The 11,027-nt window shown below is 35.0% G+C and overlaps 1 pseudogene; it reads right to left on the bottom strand.

Annotated features, from left to right (window-relative positions):
* Positions 1–1,566: 1,566 nt before the first annotated feature.
* Positions 1,567–11,027, bottom strand: part of LOC149188511 (putative inactive leucine-rich repeat receptor-like protein kinase At3g03770 pseudogene) — a 70,293-nt pseudogene continuing 60,832 nt past the window's right edge.

Below are 11,027 nucleotides of genomic sequence, written 5' to 3'. Positions count from 1 at the left end.
TTTCTCGAGAAGGTTACTCATTCTAAAAAATTAGGACTCAATTGTAAGTCATATCTAATATACCCATCCTCTCTCTGTTTGGATGCAAGGATGACTAGAGGCAAGAGAAACTAAAGAAAGAAATCACACCCCTAGCATACATGGGTAGTTGTTGAAAAGTGTGCAACAAGAAATGCTTGTTGAGAATGCAACAAGATGATGGAGCTTAGTGGAAAGGAGTCACCTTCACTAAGTGGGCCCGCAGGCAAATTATGGCGCAAGTTCTATTTTTGAATCCCAGCAGGGATGATCACAGCTAGAGTGACCACAACAAGGATGATCACAGTAGGAGTGACCACAGCAGGGATGATCACAGCAGGAGTGACCACAGCAGGAGTGATCACAACAGGAGTGATCATAGCAGGAGTGATCAAAGTCTATTTTTAGACTGGCTGTCAAAAATAGAAAAGTCGAATATTATTGTCTCATAATAATATTTGGACTATAAACTTGATCTTATTCTCTTGGAGCACTTCAGTTTGAGCTACAGATGTGGCACATGCAGTTGTCAGAAGGAAGTACGCTTCTTTGTGGGTAAGTTGAGTTGTTGCATGCATGACTTCAGTTAGAACTCAATCAATTGAGTTTGGTGGAGTTGATTGTAGAGTTGATGGAGTTGTGTTCAGTTTGACTTGGTTAAACAAGTTGTAATTAGTCTAACTGCAAATAGACTAATGATGAGTTGTTAAACTAATTATTAACTCATAGTGCAATTATAGAATACATCAGTTAACTCAGTTGCATGTCAGTGCATGTTCAGTTCAGCAGGGACAGGTGTTAGAGGATCAGATTGCTATCAGTTGTGACTATAGTTGTGCATGATGATTTGCACAATCAAAGGGATTGAGTATGCCAATGAATTGGCCAATACCAAGTATTATAGCCTCTGCTCACGTCTTTCCCAGTGTGAGTGATTCTTTGGAGGTTAAATACGAGTTTGGTAAACCATTCTCATTCATTCTTGAGCAGGTATTGAGCTGTGGAGGTAGGCAAGCAGTGGAATAGATTTGGAGATCAGATCTGAGCTGTATTGTGTGTAGCATGTGGAGATAGTACTGAGTACTTGTGAGGAGTATTGTACTATGTATTGTTACATGATTCAATCACTATAATATACAGATAGTTGGGGTTTTTAGCGAGATGCTTTCACCGGGAAAATACTGTGTTGATATGTGTGATTGATGCTTCTATGTACGCCTGTTAATGTTTTTTCTTCCGTAAATTGATGATCAACGTAGAGGAGGCTATGTATTATGCATGTTCCGCTTATAAGTGTATAATCAGGATAATCTCTTTGAATATGTGTCATATTATTCAAAATTTCTACAGTAGTTTCATAAAAATTATTAAATATATGAGAGAATATATGGTGCATTAAAATTTGTAACAACAATTCTAATTACAGACACAGTGTACCATGCAACCACAGTGTCTTCTACATATATAGAAAATAAATAAATTATAAGAGATACATTGCACTTCATTCCTTTTTAAATCCATTTAGGGAGAATGCTAAGGATGAGAAATCTAAAGGAGAAACATCTTACTTGCATTAGCTAGAAGATCAAAGGAGAACCCTGTTGAGGCATTTTCTGCTATTAGTTTTCTCGGCGGCTTCATCGCTCTTTTCCTCTCTGATATTTTGAGCAGCACTAGCAGCACAAGTCTTAATGTCACAAATACTCCCACAATGCCCAGCACAATAGCTACCTTGATAGTTCTTGATGCTTTCTCTGACCTTCGAGGATTAACTCCAATTGCAGCTGCAACATTTTTGAAATATGAATATGGGTGTTGGTGTTGCATCTCGGTAACCAAGCAATTCTCGACAAATCTAATGGTTTTCTTTTGGCTTACTAGGGAGATGAGACATGGGGGCAACTTCCCTGTCAAAAAATTCGAATATAGATCAACAAACTCGAGCCTACTGCCACAAGTGATATTTTGGGGAAGAGATCCACTGAATGAATTGGCAGCTAAGTTCAAGTAGGAAATATCGGGCAGTAAGAAAAATGAAGGTGGAGGTGGCTTGATAAGGTCATTCCAAGATAGGTCAAACCTTTGTAATTGGTTGAATGAACTAAGATCCAAAACATGAAACCTGAACTTTTTTTTTCTCAATACAAGCTTGACAACTTGTTTGTTTCCTAGAATTGGGAACATGGGTCCAAGACTATTGCCTTGCAAATCAAGTTCTTAAAAGTTTCTCAAGTTGCTGAGATTTGGAAAATCCCTAGACAACTGATTTCCTGAAAGTTGTAATACTTTGAGGTTTTGCAATGTACTCAGAGAGATTGGCAGAGGACCACTTAACAAGTTGTTCTTCAAACTCATAGAAGTTAGACTAGGGAGGGCGCTTATCTAGTAAGGCATTGTGCCATTCAACATATTATTGTCTAGTATAGGGTTTGGAGATTCCTCCGAAGATAAAGCTCATGCGGAAAGTTTCCATAGAAAAATTTGAAGTGATATTTAGTATAACTAGGGAGGACAAGCGACCTATGATTGTTGATAGAGGACCCTAGATTCCCAGAGACACTAGAGAGAGAAATTTAAGACTTGAAAGCTTGTAGAGGGTAGTTAAAAATGAATCTATTGAAAAAGATGATGACAAAGTCTGGTTTGAAACAAAAAATGTCCTATTTCCCTTTTGAAGAGAACCCTTGTCACCCACAATTTTCAGTTGTGTTATTGCTCCCTCGTAGCATACAATGGTGAGAGATGAAGGAGGAGTAAGGTTGCAAAAATTTGTATTGTTGTTCCAACCTTTTAATGCACTAGGGTACTCCAGGAGCTTCTAGAGTCTCAGCAAGGTCTGGACATTAGAAGAATGGAATTGTTGGGAACCTGGCAAGAGAACCAGAATGAGGATTGGAATCAACACTTCCCACTTCGAATAAGAGAATGAAGCCTTACCTCTTGTCATTGATTTTTGCCTCATTTTCTTTGAATAACTCATATTGGGTAGAATTGTATTGAGTGCTTGCAGTGACATGTTTTTGAAATCAACCATTTAGAACATGAACCCAAGTAGCATATCCCTATATAATCTGCAATGCAAAACAATACCCAATAGTGAAAAAACCAATTTTACCCAAATCCTCTATAGTGTTGGTTGTTCTCTAGAGCTTTAACCCATCTTGGAATGAATGACGATCACCCAAATTCATCAGTGCACTGGACATTGACAACATTAATCCTTCAACATGAATATGTGGTGAATATGCGGTCCTCGTATGAGTAAGTGGTCGAGGAGGGAATACATGCCACAAGAAAAGAATTTTTGGAAAGTAGAGTCGTCGAAGCAAGTGGAATTAAATTAATTCTCTACTTAGAATGGGAATGATCATTATGTTAAGGTTCAACAAATCTGAGACCGTCAATGCATTGTTTCATTTAATGGCATTGATCATTGAGACAAGCATTCGGCGAGTCATGTGAATTTACAAAGTGTACAAAACATTTAAACTGCCAATGCAAAGCATGCCACTACATTGGGCTTTGTAGCCCTGATATGGCCACACTATTGAGGTCACTGTATTGGGAAAATAAAAACCTAAGGTGAACCATGGAAACTCAATAGGTTTTTTTCCAAATTTTTTGTACAGACAGGTATAGTACAAATGTATGGATGATAGATGTCAATGCTATGTAGTGACACAACGACTCCACTCTTGATTTTCCTACTTGCGTAACATGATTTTTCAAGGAGATTCACAATCTTAGTTCCAATAGCATAAAAGACTCCAAGCCTTCTCCAAACAAGTCATAACCTAAGCCTTTATACTCTTGTGTGCCTTTCTACTCTTGCATCACACAAGTACAAAGAAGATTGCATAAGAAGTACATCAAAAAGATACAAATGATATTTAATGATTAAGATTTCATACCAAAATTCTCTCATTCATTAAGATTTCATATATATATGTGTGTGTGTGTGTGTGTGTGTGTGTGTGTGTGATAGGTGAGGAAGGCCAACTATAGAAATAGGGATAAGTCTACAAGAAATTTAGTCTAAGCCATAAAAGTAGGTCCACATGAGGAGTGATCATCTCCAAGGTGTACAAATGTTGCAAGGTGGTTGGATTCCACCTATCAAGTGGTTCATTGTCTAAGATCAAGCTCCACATATCAAGTACTCCTCATCACAAAGTTGCATGTTCTCCAATACAAACTCATATTAAGCTCCAGAGCTTCTCCTCCATATGTGTGATGGGTCTACAATGACTTCCAAGTGGTGTGGTTTCCAAGCAAGTCTCCCTCAAGTCAAGTGCTCAACCTCATAAAGTGTGCCATGTGGTCAATTTTTTTCTTTTTTAAACATCTTAATGTTTTTTAAATTTATTTAATTAGTATTATGTTATGATAAATTACACATATCACATATATTAAATCATAAATGTACCTACTACTCTTAGTGTAAGAATAATTTTTAATCACCTTGAGGGAGCTATGCACCCCATATAGTTCCTTTAGCTTGTTGGTGAGAAGCAACTAACATTGTTGAAAAAAGTAAGTATATGATGATATATCATCTAATGGCTTGCCTTGTGCACTAACACTAGCATCCACCATGAAGAGTGGTTATTAAACTATAATTTTTCATTTGTGCCTTTGTGTGTGTAGCCTTCACTAGGCCTTTTTCAAGTTAAAGTGCTTAATACCAACATTGTGACTAAGCTTCTTTAATTCCTATTACTAATCAAATTGGCATTTGAAATCCAAAGTACAAGATCATTGCTAGCCAAATGGGCAACTCAGGAGGGATGCCAATATCACCACACGAACCCTCTTCTTACTTAAGATTGGCTCTCCTCCAATACGAGGGAAGTTTCCCTTAAATAGGATTACAAGACATAAACTATTAAGGGGTCAAGGTGATGTGAAGGGTTGTCTTAGTAAAACACATTTATGGATGATTAAAATAGGTTAATTTTATTGGTGGTTGATGTGAAATGACTAATTCCAAATATCAAAGAGGGTATACAAAGTCATATGGTGTCTAAGTGTGCTAGAACAGAAAAATAAATGATGGTAAATTTGTTGTTTGAACATATAATATTTGATCGATGAATGCAAATTTTTATGGCTATATATTAATATAAAATATAAGCCCTAAGTTAGGCACTCTATGGATGAACATGCATGCAAAAAAGTGTTCTTTTATTCCAACTAATAAATATCATGCAATCTTCTCATGGAATGACTTAACATAAATAAGTTTAGCTTGAATATAAAAATAATAAGGAAATAAAATTATAGGTAGCACCGGTTATCACTCAAAAGCTATTCTTGGTTGTGAAAGGAAAACTCCTAAGGTAACCCTTTCAAACCAAGCTTGTAGATTGGAGGCTAGCCCCTCCAATCTAGAGAGGGCTCTCTCTGACAGCTTAATCACTAAATGCTTAGCAACTAACTATGTCTTCAAAACAATGACTAGATCTTCAGTTAAGTGGTATCAAAGTAGGGTTTGGTTGGGTATGAGACAATCAGTCCATTGGGAAATGGAGTCAACAAACTAGGTTTTAGATGCAATTACCAAGACATTGGCTACATGATCAAGATGGACAAAGGCATGGTAGATGGTGTACTTTAGACCTAAACAACATAAACTTTGAAATGGGAACTGATACGATTACCCATTTTGTTGCGGTAGAAAAAAAATCAACCGATTTTGAAAAGTGGTAATGCAAAATACACACACACACACACATATATATAGCATAGTTTTTAACACTTTAAATTTTTTTATGTACATTAGTTTTTAGAATGTTAGTGATTTGCATGTTGATTTTTAAAAAGAGTTGATTCTGCATCATGCTCTTTTTTTAAAAGGCTTATTTTTTTACTTTAAGTTTTCTAATGTATTAAATGTGAATAATTATTTTCTAAATTTAACAATTTTTGAAGTGGTTTTCTTCTTCATATTTTCTTGTTTTTCTTTTAACCTTTTTTTTTGTAGTGAGGTCTTTATTTTTTTGCATAGTTAAAGAAGAAGGTTGATATTTTAAAGTTTTGATATTCTACATATTTATATATCGTTAATTATTTTTTCAATGCACATCAAATAATTATCTCTAAAAAAACAATATTTTTTAACAACTGACATAAAAATAAACATACCAAAAAAAATACACATTTTGATAGTTTTTTTTGCTAGAAATGACATGTCAAAATCACAATTTTTATAGGAAAAATTTAACAAAAAATGGTTAAATAATAGTTTTTTTTATGAATTTCATGTCAAATAATAATAATAATCACAGTTTTTTTCAAAAAATAATGATTCACATAAAAATTAAAGCGAAAATCACATAATACAAATATTGAACATATAACAACATTAACTGAATACTTATTCTTCTCATAAAATGTCAAAGTCAAAACATTACAAGTATAACTAATTAATAGTTACAAAAAATGAGTTTGATTTCCAAGCATAACTTAAATTTAATCAATAATATCGCGTAATCCATACTCTTCATCCTCTAGAGTTTCATCATTGTCTTCTTCTACAATATTTTCTGCTTCATTTTGTTCATTTCCCTCTTCTGATAGATCTTTGATGTCTGTGAATCTCCCAATGTATGCATTTTCAATCATTCCATCTAATGGTGGTTGAGATTTCTTTGCATTTTTTGCCACACGTGATTCATTAAAATCCCCTTTCCTCAACCCAATTTCTTGCATTGCATCTGGAAGAAATTGAAGAGCATTAATTCTTTGCTGAATAAATTTGCATTGTACTGGGTCTTTTTCAATGGCAATGCAATTTCTTTCTTTTTGTAGGCAACATGCTAGTGTTGTACCTAATTATCAAGCACAAAAGAAATAATGAAGTAAATTAGTATAATGACATATAAATTAAGAAAGAAGATATTGAAATTCAATTCTATATAATAAAACTTACTTGAGCCTGAAAATAAATCCATAACCCAATCTCCTTCATTTGAACATAAGTCTATAAGATAGTTAATCAATGATTGTGGTTTTTTATCAATGTTAACTGTCTCTCCTTTTGCTTCTTTATCTTGATATGTTAGTTTTTTTCACAATAGCATCATAAACCAGTGGCTATGACTCTTTCCATCTACCCGATTAAGAATCATAGACTTATAGCTATCATCTTTTGTCCAACTATCAATATGGATAAACTCAAAATCATTTATAATTGGTTGATCTTCACAGTTAAGAAGATTTTACTTTTCCTTGTAACATGAAATAGTAAAATTTCAATTAACTTGTACATAAATGATTTTTTTAACATTAATCAAACATACAATTTCAACGTCTTACCATGTAAGCTACATCCTTGAATTTGTTTTCCCCTTGAAGCTTGTCAATAACATTTCCAATTGTGTGTCTGAATGAAATGTCACAAATCTCCATAATGGTGATGATGTGACTTCTACAAATCCCACAACCAATCTACTAAGAGATTTATAAGTATAAGGGTCACTATCACAGTCAATGTTTGGGATATTGAACCATGGAGAATATCTGCAATAACTAGGGAGTAATGCCTTTTAGGTACGAGTTTAGAAATGTCTTCACAGTCACCTTGTATTACTTGATATTGAATAGTTTCAAGCCCATTCCAAATGAAATGAGTAAGAGTTGGATCAAGTTCATCATTCCTAAAACGTTGCGTTCGCAGTCTTTTGATCTTAATTTTTTCAATAAAGCTTTTGAAACTATCTGGTGCTCCATATCCTTCCTCATCTTTAATAAAATAAACAAATATATGTATAAGTTATAAAATAAAAATAATGCACTAGCTTCTAAGATGGGATGGCTCATCCTTACCTCACACAGCCTATGGACAGAGGTGGTGCATTTCAAATACATCTGGCCACTTTAGATAATGGATTGGATTCGTCTCCCAGCATGGCACAAAACATGTATTTCTTCAATATGGTGAGTTGTCCTTCATTCACTGCCCACCATCAGGAATGGACTTGTCTGGCACATCCATGATGGCCAATCAGTGCAGATAGGCATGGATCCTTGGATAGGCGATGGTAATATGTTCTAGATTTCTCCCGACATTATTCTTTTCCTAAAGCACCATGACATCCATAGAATTTCCAACATTGTTGACATGGAGCACACCACCATATTCACTCAATCTTGGAAATCGGCAGAGATATTAGGCATCCCTGATCGATGGCACCAGATTTGGACTAATTATACAAATGCTATGATAGAATCACATGTTTGCATCATGGAAGGTGTTGATGAACTCATTTGGGCTCATGCGGGACATGGTGTATATACACCCAAAGAAGGATATCATATCATACATGCATCCCACACTCCTCCCATGCTTATAGACTGATGGTAGACTATATGAAAGCTCAAAGCACCTCCACAAACAAGACTGTTAATGTGGAATATATTAAGAAACAAAATACCCACTGGGATTAATTTGATGCAAAGGTATTTTCACGGCCCTTTTTGGTGTGTTTTATGTCATCTGGCAGAGGAAACAATTGATCATCTCTTTATTCATTGTCCCACTGTGATCGATTTATGGACAGAGGTTCTCATTTCCCTCTCCATTACTATAAGATGGTGCCGCAATACCATTGTGGAGGCCTGGAATCACTGGAGGGAGGGGACCTCGAACCTAAAACTCCACTGTCTCCCCCTAATTACTAGCTGGTCCATTTGGCTGAATAGGAATGGAGTTATCTTCAGGGACAGAGTTGTATGTTGGCCTGTCTCCATTGCCCGCATTATCAATGCATACAACGAAATCCCATATGTGGACTCTTCTCCTCATGTTCGGGCTGTGATCCTAGAAGTTATAAACCAAAATCTGCCACGGGCTTATTTCGACAGTGTCGCACAAGGGGGGGGGGGGGGGGGGGTATTTTATTCCACCAAACTGAAAACCATATTTTTCGCATCTAGATGGGGTTGTGGGCGGGCACAAATAATTTTGCTGAATTGATCACCCTCCGACACTTGCTCCACTTTGCACTTGCACATGAATGCAGACATTTACAGATATTCGGGGACTCAAAAATCATAATAAATTGGTTCAAAAATTCATCTGCATGTCATATGCACTCACTCAGAAACATTTTGGATGAAATTATGTTATTTAAATCACAATTTGAATATATCTCTTGTCAACATATTTACAGGGAGCGCAATCAGGTTTCCGACCTTCTATCCAAGGCGACCACGGACTAGCCAGGGGGATTTGGCTCATAAACGAACAGTAGGGTGAAGACCATTTCCAATGCTATCACTGGCCATACATAGGTCAGCACTACCAACGGCCAATAGGCCCTAATTTTGTAGTATAATTTTCTCTTTTTCGCAATCTATGGTATATATTTATCTGTATATAACATCTACACGAATAGTCTCAGCATACCCTATTTGGGTAAATTTTGTATAGACTCCTTTTTTATGGCTATTACCCAACATATGGCATATGCCGCACAGGCATCTACAACATGTAATTTTCTCTTTATAATAGAAAATTGTGATTTTTCCTTGGGGAAAAAAAGAAGTTATAAAATAAAAATAGTATACAGATGAATAAAAATGAATATATAAATCAACATACGTTTGTAAATGCAAGATAAAAATCTTTTAGTGTTGATGTAGAACTTGAATCTAGGTAGTTGCATACAACATCATCCCAGCTATCTTCATTCATCAATTTAACCATTTCTTCTTGTATTTTCATGTAAACTTTTTGACTAAATAGATAAAGTAAAAAAAAGTTAATATAATGATATGTATAACAAATACTACCAAGAGAAATATGTTATATTTAAAAGAAAATTATAATCTAGAAGTAAAAATAATTCAACAAACTTGCTTTTGAAATTCCTCACACATTCCGTCCATTGATAATTCCCTTGACTTCACATGAGATAATATTGTTTTGAAAATTTTTTCATCCTTCACTCCTGCAATGCTCTCCAAGGTGTGATAGTCATGTCTTCTGGAAGTTGCTTCATTTCAGGACCTGATTTATTGCTGCTACATATCAATGGTTTAGACTTTTTGACCTTTTGATTTTTAATGCCAATGTTCTCCCACATGCTAAAACTCTCATTAATAAATTCCCATATCTCTCCAATTCTAAATGCCAACTGGAAAATGTTATCAATACTTCTAAATATTGAATTGATTTTTTCCTCAATTTGATAGCCTATTTCCCTACAACATTCCTTCTGAAATTCTAGACTAACATTTATCTTATCCCCACCACATTTTTCTTTAAATTCATAATGAATAAATTTAACCCTTTTGATGAAATTCATAGACATCCTATACTCATTATATGTATTATGATCCCGTGCCAATAACTTTGCTTTTGTATCTGATAAACCAGCATAAATGACACATTTCATTGTTTCAAAACATGGGTATTGGGATATTCCTCCATCAGTTGCCTTTGAGCTTCTACAGAATGGTTCCCCCCAAGCACATAATAATTGTATTCAAAAATTTTTGACTTATCAAATGCTTCTTTGTTGGGAACTTGAACTGGATCAACAAGAAGCAGATAATCAACCATATGAGCATATGGATTGTACCTCATCAATGTCTTGAAGTTGTGAACATACAGGTGGTGTGGCTTTCTAAATTGATATTTAAATTGTCCTTCACTTGGCTTATAGATTTGTCTGACATTAAGCTAAAATGTACAACCACCCTCAATTAAGTTTGTCTTTGTCAATTTATGTCGAATGGAATTTTGTTTTGTTTTAATAATGTCATCTTCTAAATCAGCTCCTAGTGTAATGATTTCCCTACTTTCTTTTGAATTTTCACTAGGATCTTCATTATTGGCCTTGACTATTTGAGAATGATCAACTTTTATTTTCTTCTTCCTCTTTTCTTCTAGATAAGTAAAATTCTCATCATCAACTAGAACAAAGTCATTCTTGGGCATTTTTACTTTTGGTCTTTTATGTCTCTTCTCCTTTCTAACATCAATTCTAATTTCATCCTCAGTA

The sequence above is a fragment of the Pinus tabuliformis genome, chromosome 3_1 (assembly GCF_031772625.1).
Source record: "Pinus tabuliformis cultivar Carrire ecotype Pingquan chromosome 3_1, CPIR1, whole genome shotgun sequence".
NCBI classification, from domain to species: domain Eukaryota; kingdom Viridiplantae; phylum Streptophyta; class Pinopsida; order Pinales; family Pinaceae; genus Pinus; species Pinus tabuliformis.
Note: the sequence above shows the minus strand (reverse complement) of the source record. Positions and strands in the feature narration are given on the sequence as shown.